The sequence below is a fragment of the Uranotaenia lowii genome, chromosome 3 (assembly GCF_029784155.1).
Source record: "Uranotaenia lowii strain MFRU-FL chromosome 3, ASM2978415v1, whole genome shotgun sequence".
NCBI classification, from domain to species: Eukaryota; Metazoa; Arthropoda; class Insecta; order Diptera; family Culicidae; genus Uranotaenia; species Uranotaenia lowii.
Genome location: NC_073693.1, coordinates 282,690,073 through 282,715,247, shown reverse-complemented (window position 1 = coordinate 282,715,247; position 25,175 = coordinate 282,690,073).

Below are 25,175 nucleotides of genomic sequence, written 5' to 3'. Positions count from 1 at the left end.
GAAATTTGTTCCAGTTTCATCATATGGATATTACTTCGAATTTGTATGGGAGCTCTCCTTCCTTTTTCTTAGAAGGAAGTTCTCTTACAGTACAATAAGTTGTCAAATTATATAATGACTAATCAATCAATGCTATAAACCATGTTATTATGACAAATTTAGTTTAGTTCTTGTTCATTTTGTATGGGAGTCCACCTTCACAAAAACGGAAAACGTCCCATCATATTTTTGAACATCTTATAACTCTAAAGCTTGGATGTGTTACAAATTTGATCATAATAGTTTGGTATATGAGGATTTTGGAGGCTGGGGAAGGGTCTCTCATATAAAAGTTAAAAGTCTTCATAACTCGAGAACTGATTATGAAAATCACACCAAATTTGGCACGGGTGGGTACTTGGGTACGAGGAATGATTCTAAGAATATTTGGTACCCTCCCTCCTCCCAGTGGGGAGATAGGAAAGGGGGAGGGGATCTACCTTACAATTTTTTGCATAACTGGAGAACTGATCAAGCTAATGGAACAATATTTGGCATGGGTGGGAAGTGGAATACGAGAAATAGTTCTATGGTTATTTTAGACCACTCAATCTTTCCATTGGAGATACAAGAAGGAGAGGGGGGGGCCTTTAACTCCTTTTTCATTGTATAACTTTAAAACTATTCGAGCAAACGAAACCAAATTTGGCTAGGATGGGTATTTGGGTACAATAAATAGTTCAAAGAATATTTGGTATCCCTACCTCATTCCAGCGAGGAGATAGGAAGTGGGGAGGATCCTTTACATTTTTCAGCATAACTGGAAAAATAATCAAGCAAATGGAACCAAATTTGGCGTGGGTAAGTATTTGATAATGAAAAATGATTCTGTGATATTTTGAGAACCCTCCATTCTTTAATTCGGTAAATCTTAAGAGAGGAAGGTGCTCCCATACAATTTTTCACATCACTCGGGAACTTATCCAGCAAATGGAACAAAATTAGGCTTGGGAGGGTATTTGAGCACAAGGAATGTTTCTGTGAATATTTGGTACTACTGCCTCCTTCCAGTGGGTTGATAGAAAGGAGAGGGGGCTCCTTTAATTTTTTTTTTCGCATAACTCGAGAACTAATCGAGCAAATGGAAACAACTTTGGCATGGAAAAGCGTTTGGATACTCAAAATGGTTATTTGCTTACTTGAGACTTCTTTCTCCTTCAATTGGGATACAGTTAGAGAAGAGAGGAACTCATATCAATTTGTTTTGCATAAACCAAGAACTTATCAAACAAATGGAACCAAATATGACATGGGAAATGATTTGGGTACGAGAAATGGTTCTATGATTATTTGAAACACCCTCTTTTTCCCAGTGAGTACATAGGAAATTAGGAGGGGGGTCCAATAAAATTTTCTTGGTTTAGAAGTAATCAAGCAAAAAAAATAATAATCAAATTTGACATGGGAAGGTATTTGAGTACAAGATATGTTTCTATGGAATTTTAAAGACCCTTTTGTTTTGCAGTGTGCAGAGCTGAGGGACGGAGGGGATTCCATATAAATGTTGATGTATTACTCATAACTTGGCAACCAATATTGTTTTCCTTAACCTGAATTAATAGTTCATTGTAACTGATAGGCTACGTTTAAGTAAATAAATTACAAATTACATATAACAAATATAACCAAATTGAATATAAAAGTTTTTGAATACGAAAAAATAGGACCCCTACTTCCTTCCAGCATTTGTGGATGAGAAGAGGAAAGGGGGGCTTCCATACAAGTTTTTTGGCATAAATCGAGATTTAATGATAGGTACCTACAAAAAACAATGAATTTTCAGAAATTATTAATAATTTTGTAATCGGGGTACGAAAAACACGTGCTTCGATTCATCCATGTATCATTGTATAGATCAATAAAAAGTCAGCCTATCGACTTTGCTTCTTCTAGACAATAATACGGTGTGGGACAAATGGTCTAGTGCGGCAAAAAGTTTTCTCAAATCTCGCTCTTGGCTCATTTTCAACACCTTTCATGCTTCCTAATCTAATCTATCCGTCTATAATTTTCAATACTTTCATTTGATATTCTTCCTATTAGAATGTGTAGTTCACCGAAATGCCATTAATCATTCAATTAAATCATAAATATGAAAAATTGTGTTTAGTCTCAATCAAATACGAACACCCTCTTGCAATTATTGAACAGTGTATTTAAATAAATTAACAATTTCAAAAATGATTACTTTTAATTTGATGAGTGATGACTGCCATAACAATTTAAAAAAAACGCCTTCAAACCTGTTAGGTTGTGTTATTTTAATAACAATTACATCATTTCACTGAATCAGTAATTGATGAACCAATTGAAAAGATTCATGCATAAAAGTTAAGACTAATAAGATGAAAAATAATTGAAAATGATGCATCGAATTCAAAGTAATGTTTTTGGAGTTTTCTTCTGTTTTCGCTTTACATGCACTTTAAGATCTCTGAAAGTATTCCATAAAATTATTTTATCAGCTATATCGATGAAATTTTATATTCTTTGAGAAATATACTTCGAAGTTATCGACGTTTTTCGGTGAGTTTTAAAAATAAACAAAACAAATTACCAGTTGTCCTAATAGTTTAGACGATGCCAAGGCAATTTATCCACTGAAGAGGAGCGAATGCCATAGTAGCTCGAAACGTATGGACAACTGGTAATTTGTTTTGATTATTTTTAAAACTCACCAAAAAACGTCAATAACTTCGAAGTATAAACAAACGCGGTGATAAAACCAAAAATCCATTCTTTGAGAAAGTGTATTTAAGAATTGTTAGATTATAGACGAATAAAAGATAAGAATCAGATGAAAGATGTTGAAAATGAGTGGAAGGGTTATTTTAATTTGGAAATCGTTTTCATCATATTTCATCTCTTTGTTCATCACGGGTCTACTACTTTGCACCGAAAGATACAAATAGAATTGTAGCTGAAAGTATTCCAGTTATTTAAAGGAATGTTTCAAGATCTTAGTCTGATTCTGTATTGAAATCCATATAATTGGGACAGCAAATGAAACTTGAGATCCTAGCTTTATTTTATCAACTATAGCATAATTTTAAAATTGAAATCATGTCTGTTGATAGTCTCTATTTTAAATAAAAGGTTGTTTATTTCAACTTCAAAACTTCTTGCATAGTAAAAATAAATTATGAATTTACGTAGGGTGGCTTTAAATAGAATGCTTGATTTGGCTCACTCAGGATATCTTCTCACTATAATTTAAAAAGGTGAGAGTTTACAACTCAAATGATTGAGAGGTTCACTTGAAAGTGTGTTGCAGCTTCATAAGTTAACCATAATTTGTACATATGTTGAACCTCAAATTCAATTTTTAATGCTGAGTCTTCACCTTTAATTTAATTGCTGCTAGTGTATTAACGAAAATTATTAATAATCTTAGAAAAATGATGAATGTGGATTATTTCATTATTTTTCAACAGAGGTTTTCTCAATTTCCGAATAATTATTTAAAAAAAAAACAGTTTTGTTTTGTTTTCAGATAACGTATGTTGGTGAAGCTTTTATGATTTTGGATTCTTTGATAACTTTATTTATTGGATTCTAAACTTTGATAATTTTTTATTTTTTAAAGCCACCTGATCTGACTTCAAATATAGAAAAAAATGATGTGGAAAAAATGATTTAAAATAACTCTCACCTGTATCCAATTTATTTTCCTGAATTGAAATCTTTTCACATTTGTAATTCTCTACGTAGTTACATAGATAAACACATCACAAATGTTTTTACTTTCTTTAATGGTGAAAACATACAACAACAAAACCAAAAATAAAATAAGAATTTTTAAATTACTTAAAACTGACAAACCTTACGAAAATTTCTTATAATTAAAAAAAAAATACAAACAAATGAAAAAAAATAATAAAATACTTAAAAATTTTGGAGAAAGTCAAAAATTACAAATACATGCGACAAAGAACACATTCTGAATAAAACAAGAAAAGCGCTTTATGCATTAACAACATTACAAAAATTACTAAAAATTAACTAAAAATGATTTTTAATGTTCTTAAAGTGTTATTGAATTTCTTGATTCTTGGAATTTCAATACCAACAATTTGAGTTTAACTTCGGAAAGTTTTTTGCTTATTTCATTTCTACAACTTTTATAGGTACCAACCACAGTGCCAATTCAACGACTTCCTAAATAAATTTTTAACTTTCAAACCAGTTAAACCGTTGAACTCAAAAAGTTTAGCTGCCTAAATAAAAAAATATGTCAAATTCTTCACTGCATATATAGCAATACTTTTTGTGCTGGAAACCAAGAAAATTCAGCTGTTTTTTGTCCCGGGGGTTTTCCAGCCGATTTTCAACAAAAAAGATTGTTGGAAAGACCAGCAAACTCAATTTCTGGAAAAAACAGAAATTATCAAATAGATTTTCGAGAAACCTTCAAATGTTTTGTTTGTATTGATTTGTTTTCATAAATATTGCTTTTGGTCATATTTTCTAAAGTAAATTTTTCCTCATGTTTTGGTAAATAAAAATGGTTTTATTAATAAATATAAAACCAAATTCAAGTGGCACCAAAAATTAACCGTTTTGCTTGCTCTTCAAAATTTTCCAGCGTCTATCGAGTCGGAAATAAAAAAACTGAATTAGTCTTTAAAATTAGAAACACATTTCTTGTCAAATTCATGCTAAACAAGCTACTTACCGAATTATTGGCTTGAAGAGTTTTTTTCTACTATTGGACAACATCAAACATCTTTCACTTTTAATGACCTAAAGTTTACCCTCAAAAATGAAAAGATCCGGATCTGATAAATCGGTTGCTGCTTTGAAGCAATGAGGATCAATTAATGTAGAAATTTTAGCTAAAAAGAACAAGCGCTGGAAAAGTCAGCAAAACGAATCATGTTAGAGCTGGTTTCCATCAAATTTTTCTACTGAAAATCGAGGCAAAAGTTTACTGGGTATTCAGAATATGTTTTAAATATATTTCAAGTAAATTAAAGACTGTGGAAATATCCAAATTAAAAAAATAGACGTTTAAGTGAAGAAACCGTTCTCTTAAAATAATGGGATAGAAAAATTCTACACCAGCGTTCCTACATTCATTTACTTCAACTGAAACCCAGTTTTATCACGCATTTTAATGATATGTTAATGAAACCTTCAATCAAGTTTTACTTTCTCAACATCAGCCCGTAAGCTAAACAATATGGTTTCCAAAACGTTACAATTAATCATACCCGTACATGAATGGTACATCGAAGGATCATAAAAAGGTCACGCATGTTGTTATTTTTCCTTATACACATATAAGAGCTAAGCCACCAAACATAACCTAAACAAACATCGGTGGATCCCTCCGGAATCAACCGCTTTGTCCACTTTGGATTGGGGTGGACGACGGAAAAATTCCGGTCCATCCATATCATATCAGAAAGCCAACTTTGGAGGACAAGGAAAAAAGGACAAGACATTTGTATTCCTATGATTAAAACGAGACTCGCCATTTCACCTCATTACAATGGTCGTCGGCGAAAATTGTTCCGGACAGATGAAGGGCAGAAAAAAAATATGAGAAAAACCAGCAGATACATTTAACCTAAATTACTTTAACAGACAATTTGTCTTCCTCCGGATCAGCAAGGATTCCGTCCTTCCGGTCCGGTTTTTGTTTTTGTTTTCCTACGACAAATAAAAATTACCTTCCCTCACTCTCTGGGGAGAAAAATGACGGCGGCAGAAGCACCAACAAATGCGTAAATTTGAACAATTTCACCGGACCAACTCCAGGGTTCAAGTTTTACAGGATACGGAGCAGCATTACGGTCGCCAAATAACTGGCACGGTAATCTTCAGCTTATACATTCGCAGAGTTCTGAGCTTGAGGAACAAATGCGAACACTTGGAACGGTGACAACGTGACATTGTCCATCATATTAGATTATAGTCTTCGGAGAAGATTGTCCTATCCTGTTTTCCCCCCCCCCAGGTAATGAGTGAAATGAATCACAAAGGTTGAACAGCCGGAATGAAACTGAAAAGGATGATTGAAAATCCTTCTTAAAAATCTCGGTTGGAGAGAATCTATCTACTAATCTAAGAATTTAATCTACGGTAATTTTCAACTAAGTCTGTTTTAGCGCATTTTTTGCGCCTGTTTTAGATTTTAAGCCAACGGAAATTACAAACAAATTTTGTCATTTGTCAGCTTATATCCATCGATTGAAACGACATTAAAGTGGCACAGACTGTCTCCAAACTTTGCCAAGGATCAATGACTCTCTGTTCAATTGTGCACCCTGGTTTTCGGTGGGACGTCTTTGATAAAGTTCTTTTCTCGGGCATCAGACTTCGTACCCATCCGAAATAAAATTCCCTGGTCTTTATCAGCTGTAGAGAGTGTGTATGTCGTGAATGATGAGGGAAAACCGACAGATAGGAAAATCCTGCCAGCGGCAATCATCGAAACGGAACTGCTCCAGTCAGAATGATTAATTGTCCACTGTGAGAGGGAGTATCTTGGCCTGTTTTTTTGCTGTCGCTATCGGCTTTTCTTGAAGACTATTTTTCATTCGCCGAAAGTGTCCTTGCCTGCAACTAATCAATAATATCCATGATGGTGCAAGGAAGTTTAAAGAAAGAATAAACTGGATTTCAGTTTTCCAAAGTAAAAATTATAATTTTGACTATGTAATGCAATAAAAAAACAATCATTTTAAGTTGGAGGAACCTTTGCTCCGAGGCTTTTGAAGTATGAAATGAGACCTGAGATATAGGACTTATAAAATGAGACATGAGAAATTATTAATGAAATATAAGACATGAGACTTCTCACCTCTAATCTATCAAATCCTGCGTCTTACGAACCCTTTCTCTTTTCTCAATCCTCATGTCTCATTTATCGCTTCTCACTTCTTACGCTTCACTTCTCACTTTTCCCGTTCCACTTCTCATGTTGCACTTCTCACATTTCAATTCTCACGTTTCACTTCTCTCACGTGTCAATTTTTACTTTTCACGTCTCATTATTATTTACCCACGTCGTCGGTCTTCAGTCACAAGACTCATTTTTTTTAATCTCGAGCCAAATATCTCATGTCTTATGTCATTTCTTACTTCTAACATCTCACGTCTAACTTGCCGAGACTAACTTCTCACGTCTAAAATCTCACTTCTTTCTTCTCACGTCTAATATCTTACGTCTTTCTTCTCACTCTTCTAATTTCACGTCCAATTTTTTCATTTCTCAGGATTAACGGCTCACCTATCACATCTTAAATACGTCTAATTTTTTATTTTTCACGTCTCTTGCCTCACTTTGCACTTTGCACGCTTCAATACTTACTCCTCATATCTTTTCACTCAAATTTCATTTTCATAACTGACCCTTCATGTTTCACTTCTCACATGCCAATTCTCACGTGCCAATTCTCGCTTTTCACGTCTCACGTCTCATTTTTATAGACCCACGTCTCACTTCTTTTAAACATAAGTCTCATTTCTTAAGTCCCACGTCTCACGTCTAATGTCTCATGTGTAATGTCGTTTCTTACGTCTAACTTCTTGAGTTTAACTTCTCACGTCTTACTTCACACGTCTCAGCTCTCACGTATAAATTCAACTTATCCCGTTTCACTTCTCACTTTTCCCGATTCACTTCTAACTTTTCCCGTTTCATTTCTCATGTTTCACTTCTCATGTTTCATTTCTCACGTTTCTCTTTTCCCCTTTCACTTCTTATGTTTCACTATCCACGTTTCTCTTCTCACGTTTCACTGCTCACGTTTCACTTCTCACGTTTTACTACTCACGATTTATTTCTCGCGTGTCAATCCTCACTCTTCTCGTCTCGCTATAATTGACCCACGTCTAAACTTTTTAGTCACCAGTCTCATTTCTTCAGTCCAACGTTTCACGTCTCATATGTCATGTTTTACGTCAATTCTTACGTCTAACTTCTCACGTCTAACTTCCCAAGTCTAACTTCTCATGTCTCACTTCTCACGTCTAACGTCTCATGTCTCACGTCTTACTCCTCACCTCACACGTCTGATGTCTCATTTCTCAAGCCAATCGCCTCACGTCTCATGTCTTACTTTTCACGTCTAACTCTCCACGTCTAACATTTCTTAACTCACGTTCCATTTCTCACTTCTCAGGTCTTACGGCTCACCTATGAAATTTTACGTTTCATTTCTCATTTTTCCGACCCTTCACGTTTTACTTCTCACGTAACAATTCTCACTCTTCACGTCTCACGTCTCACTTTAATAGACCCACGTCTCACTTCCTTAAAACACAACTCTCACTTCTTCAGTCCTACGTCTCACGTCTCACGTCTCACGTCTCATGTCTTATGTTATTTCTTACGTTTCACTTCTCACGTCTAACTTCTCAAGTCTAACTTCTCACGTTTTCACGTCTTACTTCTCACGGCTCACTTCTCACGTCTCATTTCTCATGTCTCACGTCTCCCTCCTCCCCTCGCACGTCTGATGTCTCAAGCCACTCTCCTCACGTTTCATGTCTCACTTCTCACGTTTCGTGACTTTCTTCTCACGACACTTCTCACTTTTAAGGTCGAACGGCTCACCTATCACATCTTACGTTTCATTTCTCGTTTTTCGCGTCTCTTGTCTCATTTCGCACTTCTTATGTTTCAATACTTACTACTCATGTCTTTCGTTTCATCTTTTTATTTTTCAGATCCCTCACGTTTCATTTTTTACGGGCCAATTCTCGCTCTTCACATCTCACGTCTCACTTTAAAAGATCCACGTCTCAGTTTTTTAAAAAATATGTCTCTTTTCTTCAGTACAACGTTTCACGTCTCATGTTTCATGTCTTATGTCATTTATAATGTCTAACTTCTTATGTCTAACTTCTCACGTCTAACTTCTCACGTCTTGCTTCACACGTCTCACTTCTCTCGTCTCATTTCTCATATCTCACGTATCATTTCTCATGTCTCACTCCTTACCTGCACGTCTGATGACTCATTTCTCGAACCACTTTCTTCACGTCTCATGTCACACTTCTCATGTCTTACTTCCCACGTCTCACGACTAACGCCTAACTTTTCTAAACTCACGTCCCATTCCTCACTTCTCAGGTCGTATGGCTTACCTATCACATCTTACGTTTCATTTCTCATTTTTCACGTCTCTTGTCTCATTTTATAATCCTCATGTTTCAAGACTGAGTACTCATATCTATCGTCTCACTTTTCATTTTTCAGATCTGACCCAAACCCAAACGTGCCAATTCTCACTCTTCACGTCTCACGTCTTACTTCTTTAGTTACAAGTTTCATTTCTTCAGTCCAACGTCTCACGTCTCATGCCTCATGTTTTATGTTATTTCTTACGTCAAATTTCTCACGTCCAACCTCTCACATCTACTTCTCACGTTTCACATGTTCCACATCTCACTGCTCACCTTGCACGTCTGATGTTTCATTTCTCAAGCCACTCTCCCCACGTCTTATGTCTCACTTCTCGCTCTCACTTCCCACGTCTTGCGACTTACGTCTAACTTTGCTATACTTACGTCCCATTTCTCATTTCTCAGGTCCTACTACTCACCTATCACATCTTACGTTTCATTTCTCATTTTTCATGTATCTTGTCTTTTTTCACTCTTTTCACATTTAAATACTTACTCCTCATATCTTTCGTCTCACATTTCATTTTTCAGATCTGACCCTTCACGTTTTACTTCTCATTCTTCACGTCTCACGTCGCACTTTTATAGATTCACGTCTCACTTTTTAAAAACACAAGTCTCATTTCTTCAGTCCCACGTCTCACGTCTCATGTCTTATGTTATTTTTTGCGCCTAATTTCTAACGTCTAAACCTCACGTCCAACCTCTCACATCTACTTCTCACGTTTCACATGTTCCACATCTCACTGCTCACCTTGCACGTCTGATGCCCCATTTATCAAGCCACTCTCTTCATGTTTCATGTCTCACTTCTCACGTTTTGCGACTTATTTCTCTCGTCTAACTTCTCTAACGGCTCACCTATCCTATCTTACATTTCATTTCTCATTTTTCACGTTTAAATACTTACTTTTAAAATAAATAAATAAATAAATAAATAAATACTTCCTTTTAATATCTTTCGCCTCACTTTTAATTTTTCAGTTCTGACCCTTCACGTTTCACTTCTCACGTGTCAGTTTTCACTCTTCACATCTCATGGCTCACTTTTATAGACCCATTTCTCACTTCTTTAAAAAACAAACTTCATTTTTTCAGTTCCACGTTTCACGTCTCATGTCTCATGTCTTATGTAATTTCTTACGTCTATGCCCTCACCTCGCACATCTGATGTCTCATTTCACGGGTAACTCTCTCCATGTCTCAAGTCTCTCTTCTCACGTCTCGCGACTTACTTCTCACGACTTACGTCTAACATTTCTAAACTCACGCCCCATTTCTAACTTCTCAGGTTAATAAGATCACCTATCACATCTTACGTTTCATTTCTCATTTATCACGTCTCTTGTCTCATTTCACACTTCTCACGTTTAAATACTTACTCCTAACATCTTTCGTCTCACTATTCATTTTTCAGTTCTGTCCCTTCACGTTTCACTTCTCACGTGCTAATTTTCACTCTTCATGTCTCACGTCTCACTTTTATTGATCCAGGTCTCACTTCTTTAAAACACAAGTCTCATTTCTTCAGTCCCATGTCTCACTTCTCATGTCTTATATCCTATGTCATTTCTTACGTCTTACTTCTCACGTCTAGCTTCTCATGTCTCACTTCTCACGTCTCATTTCTAATGTATCACCTCGCACGTCTGATGTCTGATTTCTCAAGCCTCTCTCTTCACGTTTCATGCCTACGTCTCACGTCTAAATTTCAAATCTCACGTCCCATTGCTTACTTATCCGGTCCTATCTTATGACTTAAAAAAAAACCTTGGTGAAGTTGTTTTATAGAACTTATAAAACTCTTAAAAAAAATTCAATTTCGTGTTTCCTTAGTTTAGGGAAAAAATTAAGATATATTTTTCATGAACATAAATAAATGTTATTGAACACTTTTTCCATTAGTCCCTCAAAGACCTCGAATGATTAGAAAAGCTCTTCAATTCATGAAAAAAAATCCTTCATACAAAATATCTCATTTTTTCTTATTTATTAAAAATATCAATTTGAATCCCCATCATGAGTTCTCTTTTTTAAGCGACTCAACCGTAATGGGTTAGCTTTTTATGATTGTTACTCATTGATTGTACGGAATTGTTGTTTAAAAATTTAACGTCAACATCTAAAAAAGAAAATAGAAATTGACAGATTGTGAAATTGTGTATGACAATTTAACACAGCAGTAAAATATGAAACATATCGAATTTAATATTCAGCATTGTTAACACCCTCAAACAAAACCATCAAAAAAGGGGTGTCACCCTTCTACAAGATTGGTTTGATGGCGACGCCGCTCCTGTTTTCTAAATGCAATTGGCCGGGGGGGTTTGGTCAAATGTCCCACACCTAGGACCAGTACAATTATTCATTTTGCACATGCACCGCAGCAACTTTGTTGGCCGGTCCTGTTAGCTTGCATGTGCAATGGCAGTTAGTGCATCTTGACGCCATTTTTAAAGTCCTACAAATGGCTCTCTAAATGAATGTTTGCCTTTCAATTTGTGCACTTTTTTGTTCTAATGAAATAGGCAAAACCTTCACTTTGTTCCATTAAATAAATGGTAGAATTCAAAAAATAAATATTTACAAAACTCATTTCAATTCCATAAACAAAGCGGTGGCTGTTTATTTTGAAATTAATTCAACCCACGATTAATGGGGTGTTTATCCAGGGTAACGAAAAATGCTGGCCCATCATTTTCGTTCTCGGAAGGATTTTCTCGAATGGTCCACAAATTAGCATATCCACGTAGCTTGGATCCAACTTGACGGATGGAAGATTTTACTGTTACTAGCCGAACATTTCAAGCTCACTTTACATCCTAATCGAACCACTTCCATCCAGGCTTCCGTGCTTAGCTCATTTACTTGATTGTAGGGTAGGATTGGATTACGAAAATGATGCTTTCTAATTGTGACAGTTTGTAAAGCAGTGCAAACCTTAGGTCTCGGAAGAAGAAAAATATAAAATTGCGTAAGCATACAAATTCCGGTTAATTATCTAATAATACAAAAAAAATATGTATAGTTAGTCTTAAGCAAATAAAATTGTGAGGCTGGAAAATTAAACTAGCTATTTCTAAAACCATTGATAATGCTTCTAAATATATTCTAAATAAATTCTTATCTTCACAATCTTTCATTTCTTCTTACTCTCTATCCATCTAGAAAATTTAATTATGTTAAGATATCCCTACTAAAATGGACATCACTTTTCACGATAAATCCGATAGATTAAATAACAAACATACATTACTGTGATTAAACTCTTCATAAAATTTATTTTTATATAAATAGGAAAGGAAGGTGGATAGACAGGTATTAGTGCACCAATAGAAGAAAGCTTGATAGGTGTTGAAGTCTAAGGCTAGGGGGCATGTTGATGAAAAGCTCCAATGAATTGTTGTTTGTTTTGCCTAGTGTTGCCAAAATATCAAACGTTGCCGTAGATATTTACTTTATTTTATTTATCTTCAGTACTGCCGATTACAACTATTATTTTATTTTTATTTTTCTTCCATATTCCACATCTTTATTCATCTTATCTCTACATTCCTTCATACCTCTATTCTCAATAGAATCTTTGATTTATTGACTTTTGTTTTCTCTAATACAAAATTTAATTTTTCAAATATAATTCATCTTTTTTTTATTCCATTCTCAGCAAAAGCTTTACAAAACATACGTATTTTCTGCATATTTTTCAACCTATCCGAAAATATTTCCTTATTTGTTCGTTCCTCCTGAAAACAAAAGACGGAGATGCTGGAAAAACGCAGATTGTTAAGGCTACTGCTATGATTATTTGTTTTGGTTTTCCCTTCCGGTGAAAAGGCGGAATTGGCTTAGAAAGCGCAGATTTTTAAGACTGTTGCGGCTGATTGTTTGCTTTGGTTTGGCCGATGAAAAAAAACGGAATTGGCTTAGGAAATGCAAATAAAACTTTGTTATGTAGGGGAGAATGGGGTAACGTGGGGCCACTCTAAATATCTCAGCTATGTGTTAAGATAAAAATCTCAATCCAACTGTCATAGTCGTCGCTTTGCCTAAGCATGTTTTTCTATATTTTGTTGACTTATGTACGCATCATATTCTTCTTTAATTTAACTAGCCTAGAAAAATATACTTACATAAATTAAGTAAGCATCCGCAAAATGCATCGGTGGGAGACCTAAAAAACATAACTAAAATATACTCATACGCTTATGATCTTAGTTTTGTCATGATCTTTCATGTGGAAAGTAATTTTTGATGGAACATAAATTAGTCACACAAACGTTATCAATTTGCAAATCGTAGCTTGTGGGGAATCATGGGCCACACATTTTGTTGAGTATCTTGGGCCACCTTTATTTTGGTGTTTTCATACACATTCGGATCTTAAAATAAGTCTTTCCTATCTGCAAAGTTTTCTTATGCCAAATAAAGAGTTATGAAAAATATTTTGTCCATTTTTTCCAATGCGACAGAGACGAACATAAATCCTATATAAGGAATTTAGCCGAAACGTTCGGGAGACAGGTATTATAAACTATTAGATCATTCACAACTCTCTTTTTTATTTCCTCATCTGAAATTGCTTTTAAATAACTAAATGAGTTATAAAATTTCAGGTTAGGGTCAACTCATAAACTTTAAAAGTTATCTAGTCAATTTGAATTTGGTGGCCCAAGTTTCCCAAGATTTTCAAAATAATACAAAAATAATTGAATTTAAAAAAAGGCTTATGATACCTTAAAAATAGAGATGTAGCGAATATTCGATCGGTCGAATATTCGGCGCCGAATACCGCCAAAAAACCGTTATGCCGAATAGTTGGATATAATCGACTAAAAAACATGAGGGACATAAAAATGGCAGAAATTGAAGATTTCTATTAGAATATAGCAGTAGAATTAGAAGTATTTATATTGAAAACTCAACAGAGTCGACCGAATATTCAGTCGAAAATTCGGCCGAATATTCGTTTGGCTGAATAGTTGGAAAGGTCAATATTCGGTATTCGGTCGTTCGCCGAATACCGCTATTCGGTACATCTCTCCTTAAAAAGTGTAGAAAACCTTTCCATTTTTTTTTCTTTTTATCATTTATAATATTGAAGTTATGAAGTAAAGAAAAAAGTGGCCCTCGATACCCCACTCTCCCCTATTATATAAATTGTGAGCTGTGTGTAACATTATGTTTCCTTAAACATACATTATAAACTATATAACCCATCAGATCAAGCTTTAAATGTATTTTAAAAATATCTTCTGTGATTTTTTTCTGTATCGAAACCTCCCCCTTTGAATTTGTCTTATGCATTGAAAAATATGTTCATGCTGAAGTAGAATTCTTTCTACGAAATCTTTGCTCCCGGTTCAAAACTTGGAAGTTTAAAAACCCAATATTTGCAACATATAGTCGTCATAAATAAATAACTGCAAAAGAGAGAAGCTTCTCTTGGTTTGAGAAATTAAGTTTTAATAGTTCGTCAGATTTGATGAGTTATTTCGGAAATAATTTAAAAATTAACTGACGATAATCTAGAATTCGAAAATTTAAAAGGAATTCAAAAATGACGCTAAAATGTTTCAGATGATTTTTTTCCTTCCATTGAATCACTCAGAGCTTTTATTAATGTGAGGAATGATTCATTTGCTTATTTTAAATTGAATTTGATTTGAAGTTATGGTTTGTAACATTTTTCTTATAACCGATTTGTGAGACGGAGGAATATCAATTTTAATGAAAAAAAAAACAACGCGACGCTGATTCTGTGATGAAAATTTGCTCAAAATTCTGTGAAATTAAATATTTTACTGTGATTTCGGCCACCTTGGCCCCGATGAAAGAGTATTTTTAAATAATTAGGTCTAATAAAAACAGTCTACAAGACTTATCGAAAAACTTTGATTTTCAAACCTAATTTAAATGGTTAATTATTGTTTGGACTTTCATTTTTATTTATAATCCTTATGAGAAGCATTGAGGCATATATTTAATAGTACCATCGACGAAATTTACAATTATTTTTACTCCTGAATGTATTTAGCATCATTAACATCAATTAATTTAAGCATGAACTCCACGTGGAATTCCTTTGTTTAATAAACTGGTTTTCCTTTTAAGGCTGGAGGTTATTTTCTAAATCTAATAGCTAAGGCGAGGGCCTGAAGAAAACATCTGCATAATGGGCGATGAAAGCGCTGCCGAATTTGGGTGATGGATTTGCAATGGGATGCACCTAAAATTTCACAAAATTTTTAACAGATCTTAAAGGTTTTCCTTAAGAAAAGGAAGAATAACATTTCGATTCCACCACCCATGGAGCATACATCAGCACATTTTGACCTTTTGATTGATGCTGAAAACCTACCTATTTATGATTTCAGCAGTTTTCATAAATTATGCAAGTGAAATGAAAAACTCAATTGAAAATATATTCCGTCTCTCCACTTAAATCATGTTCAATAAATTGAGCCGATTTGGGTTCATTTTTTTATTTCTCAAACCCTGGGGTCTTAAAAGCTTCGTTTTGGTTCAAACTCATCCATAAGTTTTTGAAGAATTTTTAAGTAACGTTTACATGAGTCGGTGAAAGTGAACTTTTAGGTATGTATGGGAAAGTAAAATATGTATTTTTTACTGAAAAATCATCTGCATTTTTTTTTGCCAATTTATAAATTCTTCAAAAAAAATTTTATTCTGAACAACTTTGTCGGTCTTGGACAAACTTCGTATCTTATAAGGCAAAAGAGATATTAGTTGCTTAACAGGTTGTGTTTTTTGGCATTGAAATACAATTAATTCAATTGACATCACTGCTTGTGTCTAGCGAAGTATTGTATGAAAAGTAGTCATGCAATACCTCGCTAGGCACCCAGCACCCAGCTAAAACTTTTTAGATCCCATGGTTTGAGAAATTAAAAAATGACCCCAAATGGACTCAGTCTAATGTACAAGGTACATACTAAATCTGTTGATATTTTCACAAGAATTACCCGATTTATACTCAATTTTATCCTAAATTTGATTGGGGGCCCCCTTTCCTGTACTCAAACTTCGTAAGAACAATTCCCGGTCCCAAAATCTTCCCAGTGCCAATTTTCACACCAATATGTTCAGTAGTTTCCGAATCTAAGCGTAACGTGCAGATACAACATGCATTTAAAAACAAATCATGTTGATTTCCGATTTATTTTCAAAGTCTTTCAATTTATTAAGGTTTGGGTTGTTAAAGCCTTATTTTGGAGCACCCTTTTTATATTAATTTCCGAAAGAGATGTTATACTTGAATGTTGTGTACATTTCTCTATAATTTTATGCTTTTACTCAATCATCCATTTAAGAATAGTTAGTTTTCCCTTACTATCTCCGATAAAAACAATTTTATTGATACGATACAATCATGTTCCTTAGCCGACCTTCTCCGATAGTGCTAATCAGGTTGGTATAGATCTTAGTCGGAAGATGCCGCAAGACCACCGAGTAATTACTTCTCTCATTACGACGATCTTGGCTTTCGGCTTATAGCATTGAGCAAACCCGACAACATCCACCGTCGTAAATTACATGCAGATGAACGAATTTCGGGATGTTGTAAGCCTCATGTTCCGAAAGCCGAACGACAACACCGAACACCAACAACATAACCTCAACACAACAAAACAATCCACATCGGGCGACAACAACAAGACCGGGTCCTGCTGCAGTTGTTTTGTTGTTATATTGCCTTGCCTCACCATAATTGGTCGGCTTTGCCTTTGGCTTTTGTCAGTGCTGTTGTTTGGAACTTGTTTGTTGTGACTATATAGAAGGTAGAACATTCGGTCATTGTCGTCTCCATCGGTATCGTCGTCGGCTCGTTTGGGGAAACTTGAAAGAGAAAAAGGGATGTCTCACATGCCCCGAAACACTTGCTAACACAAAACCCACCATAATGACATCCTGGTTATCCGGGTCGAAAACATGCCTAAACACTGGATAAATTTTCCTGGGGAAAATCTTCTAAATCTACTCAATGATAAAATTTCAAATTTAAACCAAAAAAAATTTGGTGGTATTGAAAGTAGATAATGTTTTCTCTTGTAAATGTTCTTTTCGTAGAAAAAAATATTAAATTGTTTATTTTGTTTTCGCGATAGGTTTTTAACCCTTTCTCAGGAAGCCAACAGCGAAATGGAAAGAGTAGAAAAATGCGCTACAGACGGAAAACAAACTCCTTTTCTGCCTGACTTGGCACAGTTGGATTTTCAGAAGATGTTGTTCCATTTGCCGGAAAGAGTTGATTTATACCACCAAAATCAGCATCAAATGGAGCGAAAAAGTTATCTAGCCAGCGAAGTTTGGTATCAGTGCCAACATAAAACTGTCAAGAAACGACAAATTAACCACGTGATTATCCTGATGCAAAATTGTCTTTCGAGTATCTCTAATGGTACTGCAAAAAAAAAACAAAAAAGTACCAAAAAGTTTTTGAACGAAAGAATTTGTAGCAAAATAGTTGATAAAAATTGATAAAAATGTTAAAAATGATTAAAATGATAAAAATGACAAAAATGACAAAAATGATAAAAATGACAAAAATGACAAAAATGACAAAAATGACAAAAATGATAAAAATGACAAAAATGACAAAAAGACAAAAATGACAAAAATGACAAAAATGACAAAAATGACAAAAATGACAAAAATGACAAAAATGACAAAAATGACAAAAATGACAAAAATGACACAATAATGACAAAAATGACAAAAATGCCAAAAATGACAAAAATGACAAAAATGACAAAAATGACAAAAATGACAAAAATGACAAAAATGACAAAAATGACAAAAATGACAAAAATGACAAAAATGACAAAAATGACAAAAATGACAAAAATGACAAAAATGACAAAAATGACAAAAATGACAAAAATGACAAAAATGACAAAAATGACAAAAATGACAAAAATGACAAAAATGACAAAAATGACAAAAATGACAAAAATGACAAAAATGACAAAAATGACAAAAATGACAAAATCGACAAAAATGACAAAAATGACAAAAATGACAAAAATGACAAAAATGACAAAAATGACAAAAATGACAAAAATGACAAAAATGACAAAAATGACAAAAATGACAAAAATGACAAAAATGACAAAAATGACAAAAATGACAAAAATGACAAAAATGACAAAAATGACAAAAATGACAAAAATGACAAAAATGACAAAAATGACAAAAATGACAAAAATGACAAAAATGACAAAAATGACAAAAATGACAAAAATGACAAAAATGACAAGAATGACAAAAATGACAAAAATGACAAAAATGACAAAAATGACAAGAATGACAAAAATGACAAAAATGACAAAAATGACAAAAATGACAAAAATGACAAAAATGACAAAAATGACAAAAATGACAAAAATGACAAAAATGACAAAAATGACAAAAATGCAAAAATGACAAAAATGACAAAAATGACAAAAATGACAAAAATGACAAAAATGACAAAAATGACAAAAATGACAAAAATGACAAAAATGACAAAAATGACAAAAATGACAAAAATGACAAAAATGACAAAAATGACAAAAATGACAAAAATGACAAAAAATGACAGAAATGACAAAAATGACAAAAATGACAAAAATGACAAAAATGACAAAAATGACAAAAATGACAAAAATGACAAAAATGACAAAAATGACAAAAATGACAAAAATGACAAAAATGACAAAAATGACAAAAATGACAAAAATGACAAAAATGACAAAAATGACAAAAATGACAAAAATGACAAAAATGACAAAAATGACAAAAATGACAAAAATGACAAAAATGACACAAAAATGAAACAAAAACGAGACAAAAATCACACAAAAATGACACAAATATAACACGAAAATGACACAAAAATGACACAAAAATGACACGAAAATAATACAAAAATGACACAAAAATGACACAAAAATAATACAAAAGTGACACAAAAATGACAGAAAAATGACACAAAAATGATACAAAAATGACATAAAAATGACACAATAATGACACAAAAATAACACAAAAATAAAACAAAAATGACACAAAAATTGATAAAAAATGACACAAAAATGACACAAAAATGACCCAAAAATGACACAAAAATGACACAAAAATGGCAAAAATGACAAAAATGACACAAAATGGCACAAAAATGAAACAAAAATGAAACAAAAATGACACAAAAATGACTCAAAAATGACACAAAATTGACACAAAAATGACACAAAAATGACACGAAAACGACACAAAAATGACATAAAAATGACACAAAAATGACACAAATACGGTACAAAAATGACAAAAAAATGACACAAATATGACACAAAAATGACAGAAAAATGATACAAAAATGACACAAAAATGACAAAAATATGACACAAATATGACACAAAATGACAGAAAAATGATACAAAAATACCACAAAAATGACACAGAAAGGACTCAAAAATTATACAAAAGTAACACAAAAATGATATTAAATAAGTATAAAATGACACAGAAATGGCACAAAAATGACACAAAAATGACACAAAAATGACACAAAAATGACACAAAAATGACACAAAAATGACAAAAAATGACACAAAAATGACACAAAAATTACAAAAAATTACACAAAAACGACACAAAAATTACACAATGATGGCACAAAAATGACACAAAAATGGCACAAAAATGACATAAGAATGACACAAAAATGAAACAAAATTGACACAAAAATAACACAAAAATGACAAAAAAATGACACAAAAATGACACAAAAATGACACAAAAATAACACAAAAATGACACAAAAATGACACAAAAATGACAAAAAAATGACACAAAAATTACACAAAAATTACACAAAAATCACACAAAAAGGACATATAAATGATACAAAAATGACACAAAAATTAAACAAAAATAACACAAAAATGACACAAAAATGACAAAAAAAATAACAAAAAAATGACACAAAAATGAAACAGAAATGAAACATAAATGAAACAAAATTAACACAAAATTGACACAAAAATGACTCAAAAATGACACAAATATGACAAAAAAGTGACACAAAAATGACACAAAAAATGACACAAAAACTTGCACTTAGAATACACAAAAAATTAAACAAAATTGAAACAAAAATGACAAAAAAAATAACACAAAAATGGCACAAAAATGACAAAAAATACACAAACATGATACAAAAATTAATTTAAAATGACACCAAAAAACACGAAAATAAAACCAAAAGGAAAAAATTACAAAAATGACAAAAATGACACAAAAATGACGAAAAAATGACAAAAAAATGACAAAAAAAAAAATTACAAAAAATGACAAAAAAATAACAAATGACAAAAATGACACAAAAATGACACAAAAATTGCACAAAAATGACACAAAAATGACACAAAAATGACACAAAAGTGACATAAGAATGACACAAAAATGAAACAAAATTGACACAAAAATGAGACAAAAATGACACAAAAATGACACAAAAATGACGCAAATTATAACACAAATAATAACACAAAAATGAAACAGAAATGAAACAGAATTGAAACAGAAATGACACAAAAATGACACAAAAATGACACAAAAATGATACAAAGAGGACACAAAAATGACACGAAAATGGCACAAAAATGACACAAAAATAACACAAAAATGACACAAAAATGACACATAAATGACACAAAAATGACACAAAAATGACACAAAAATGACACAAAAATGACACAAAAATGACACAAAAATGACAAAAATGACAGAAAAATGACACAAAAATAACACAAAAATGACACAAAAATAAACCAAAAATGGCACAAAAATGATTCAAAAATGACACAAAAATGACACAAAAATGACATCAAAATGACACAAAAGTGACAAAAATGACACAAAAAAAGACACTAATAATAACAAAAATTACACAAAAATGACATTAAATTGAGACAAAATTGACACAAAATAACACAAAAAGGACACATAAATTACTCAAAAATGACAAAAAAAGACACAAAAATGACACAATAATGACACAAATGACACAAAAATGACACAAAAATGACACAAAAATGACACCAAAATGACACAAAAATGACACAAAAATGACACAAAAATGACACTAAAATGACACAAAAATGACAAAAAATGACACAAAAATGACACAAAAATGATACAAAAATGACACAAAAATGACACAAAAATAACACAAAAATGACACAAAAAAGACACAAAAAAGACACAAAAATGGCACAAAAATGACATAAAAATAACATTAGGATTACACAAAAATAAAACAAAATTGACACAAAAATGACACAAAAATGACACAACAATGACACAAAAATATCACAAAATTGACACAATAATAACACAAAAATTACACAAAAATTACACAAAAATTACACAAAAATTAAACAAAAATGACACAAAAATGACACAAAAATGACACACAAATGACACAAAAATGACACACAAATGACACAAAAAGACACAAAAAGACACAAAAATGACACAATAATGACACAAAAATGACACAAAAATGACAAAAAAATGACACAAAAATGACACAAAAAGGACACAAAAATGACACAAAAATGACCCAAAAATGACAGAAAAATGACACAAAAATGACACAAAAATGACACGAAAATGACACAAAAATGACACAAATATGACACAAAAATGACACAAAAATGACACAAAAATTACACAAAAATGACACAAAATAATACAAAAGTGACACAAAAATGACACAAAAATGACACAAAAACGACACAAAAATGAAACAAAAATGACACAAAAATGACACAAAAATGACACAAAAAGTACACAAAAATGACACAAATGACACAAAAATGACACAAAAATGACCCAAAAATAATACAAAAATCTTACAAAAATGACACAAAAATAATACAAAAATGACACAAAAGTGACACAAAAATTACACAAAAATGACACAAAAATAACACAAAAATGACACAAAAACGACACGAAAATACAACAAAAATGACACATAAATGGTACAAAATTAACACAAAAGTGACACAAAAGTGACACAAAAATGACACAAAAATTACACAAAAATTTCACAAAAATGACACAAAAACGACACAAAAATAATACGAAAATGACACAAAAACGACACAAAAGTGACACGTAAATTACACAAAATAGACACAAAAAAAGATACAAAAATGAAACAAAAATGACACAAAATGACACAAAAATGACTCAAAAATGACACAAAAATGAAACAAAAATGAAACAAAAATGACACAAAAATGGCAAAAAATGGCACAAAATGACACAAAAATGACACAAAAATGACACAAAAATAATACAAAAATGACTCTGTTGTGGTATGAGCCTACTTGGTTGAATGATTCGACTGAATCAAAGCAATCGAAAGATTCCTTTTAATTCAACCACGGTAAATGAAAAGTTCATATACCAGTATTTCGATAGCAACTTACTACCTTCTTCAGTGAACGTTTTCGATTGATGAATGTGTATCGTTTCCCTCCCTTATATTGTCCGGGTTAGGTAAGCTACTACTAGGTAGCAGAAACCTCCCGAATGCTCGGCAGTTGTGCCGTTGTCTGTTTTTTGGGTCTACCTACCCTATTCTGGGTGTTTTCTGGTAGTGCTAAATTATTTTCTACCCGTTTTTGGGCATTGTCAGGTAAATTATTGTATTTCTTTTTACCTAAGAATTTGAACAACCAAGTGTGCCCTGGTCCGGAGTCTCCGTTTAAGAGATGAACTGATTTTTCATTGAAGATTTCAATGCTTTCAGCAACATCCAATTTAAGCGAATTACTATTCAAAGACCGGATCAGCGAGACATTTCCTCGATCAATAGAGTGACCAGATTCACACATGTGTAAAGCTACTGCAGATCTAGGATTCTGTGAAGGAAGAATTTTCTTCTTTGAGTCAGATCTAGCTATAGCCATGTGTTCCTCGAATCTTTTTTTTACAAAAAAAAAAAATCAACTTCCTTCTGGTTTGTCCAATGTACACCTTATCACAGTCGGAAGCATTGAAATCTTCAATGAAAAATCAGTTCATCTCTTAAACGGAGACTCCGGACCAGGGCACACTTGGTTGTTCAAATTCTTAGGTAAAAAGAAATACAATAATTTACCTGACAATGCCCAAAAAACGGGGTAGAAAATAATTTAGCACTACCAGAAAACACCCAGAATAGGGTAGGTAGACCCAAAAAACAGACAACGGCACAACTGCCGAGCATTCGGAGGTTTCTGCTACCTAGTAGTAGCTTACCTAACCCGGACAATATAAGGGAGGGAAACGATACACATTCATCAATCGAAAACGTTCACTGAAGAAGGTAGTAAGTTGCTATCGAAATACTGGTATATGAACTTTTCATTTACCGTGGTTGAATTAAAAGGAATCTTTCGATTGCTTTGATTCAGACAAAAATGACACAAAAATAATACAAAAAGACACAAAAATGACACAAAAATGATACAAAAATGACACAAAAATGACACAAAAATGGGACAAAAATGACATTAAATTGACACAAAAAGGACACATAAATTACTCAAAAATGACACAAAAAGACACAAAAATGACATAAAAATGACACAAAAATGTTACAAATAACACAAAAATGACACAAAAATAACAAAAAAAAAATGACTCAAAAATGACACAAATAACACAAAAATGACACAAATAAGACACAAAGAGGTCACAAAAATGGCACAATAATGACACAAAAATGACACAAAAATGACACAAAAATTTCACAAAAATAACACGAAAATTAAACAAAAATGACACAAAAATGGTACATATTTAATACAAAAGTGACACAAAAATGACACAAAAATTTCACAAAAATGACAAAAAAAAGACACAAAAATGACATAAACTGACACAAAAAGTGATACAAAAATGACACAAAAAGGACACATAAATTACTCAAAAATGACACAAAAAGACACAAAAATGACATAAAAAATGACACAAAAATGACACAAATAACACAAAAATGACACAAAAATGATACAAAAAATGACACAAAAATGACACAAAAATGACACAAAAATGACACAAAAATGACACAAAAATGACACAGAAATGACACAAATATTACACAAAAATTACACAAAAATGCCACAAAAATAACACGAAAATGACACCAAAACGACACAAAAATGACACGAAAATTACACAAAAATTACACAAAAAAGATACAAAAATGAAACAAAAATGACACAAAATGACACAAAAATGACACAAAAATAAAACAAAAATGACCCAAAAAAAAAAACACAAAAATGACACAAAAATTACACAAAAATGACACAAAAATTATACAAAAATGACACAAAAATGACACAAAAATGGCACAAACCTGACACAAAAATGACACAAAAATGACACAAAAATAACACAAAAATTACACAAAAATTACACAAAATTACACAAAAATTACACAAAAATGACACAAAAATGACACAAAAATGACACAAAAATGACACAAAAATGACACAAAAATGACACAAAAATGACACAAAAATGACACAAAAATGACACATTCCGAAGTAGACGTATGCTTAATTTTGTTATTCCCAGCCATAATACATCACATTATGGCAATAGTTTCTTTGTACGCAGTATTGATATTTGGAATACTCTTCCTAACGATTTTAAATCTCTTAATTCGATTGCAACTTTTCGTGAAAAGTCTATGTTATTGTTCAACAGAGAAAATAATTAATGCATTAATGTTTGGGCTATGACATTAAAATTTACTTTATTTTTTTGTTATTAGATTAATTAGCTTTTGAAAACCGATTGCAATAATTGATAAGGATTTTTTCTTACTTTGCAAGTATCAATAAATAAATAAATAATAAATAAATGATATAAAAATAACACGGAAATAACAAAAAAATAACACAGAAGTATACCCAAAATGACAAAAGAAA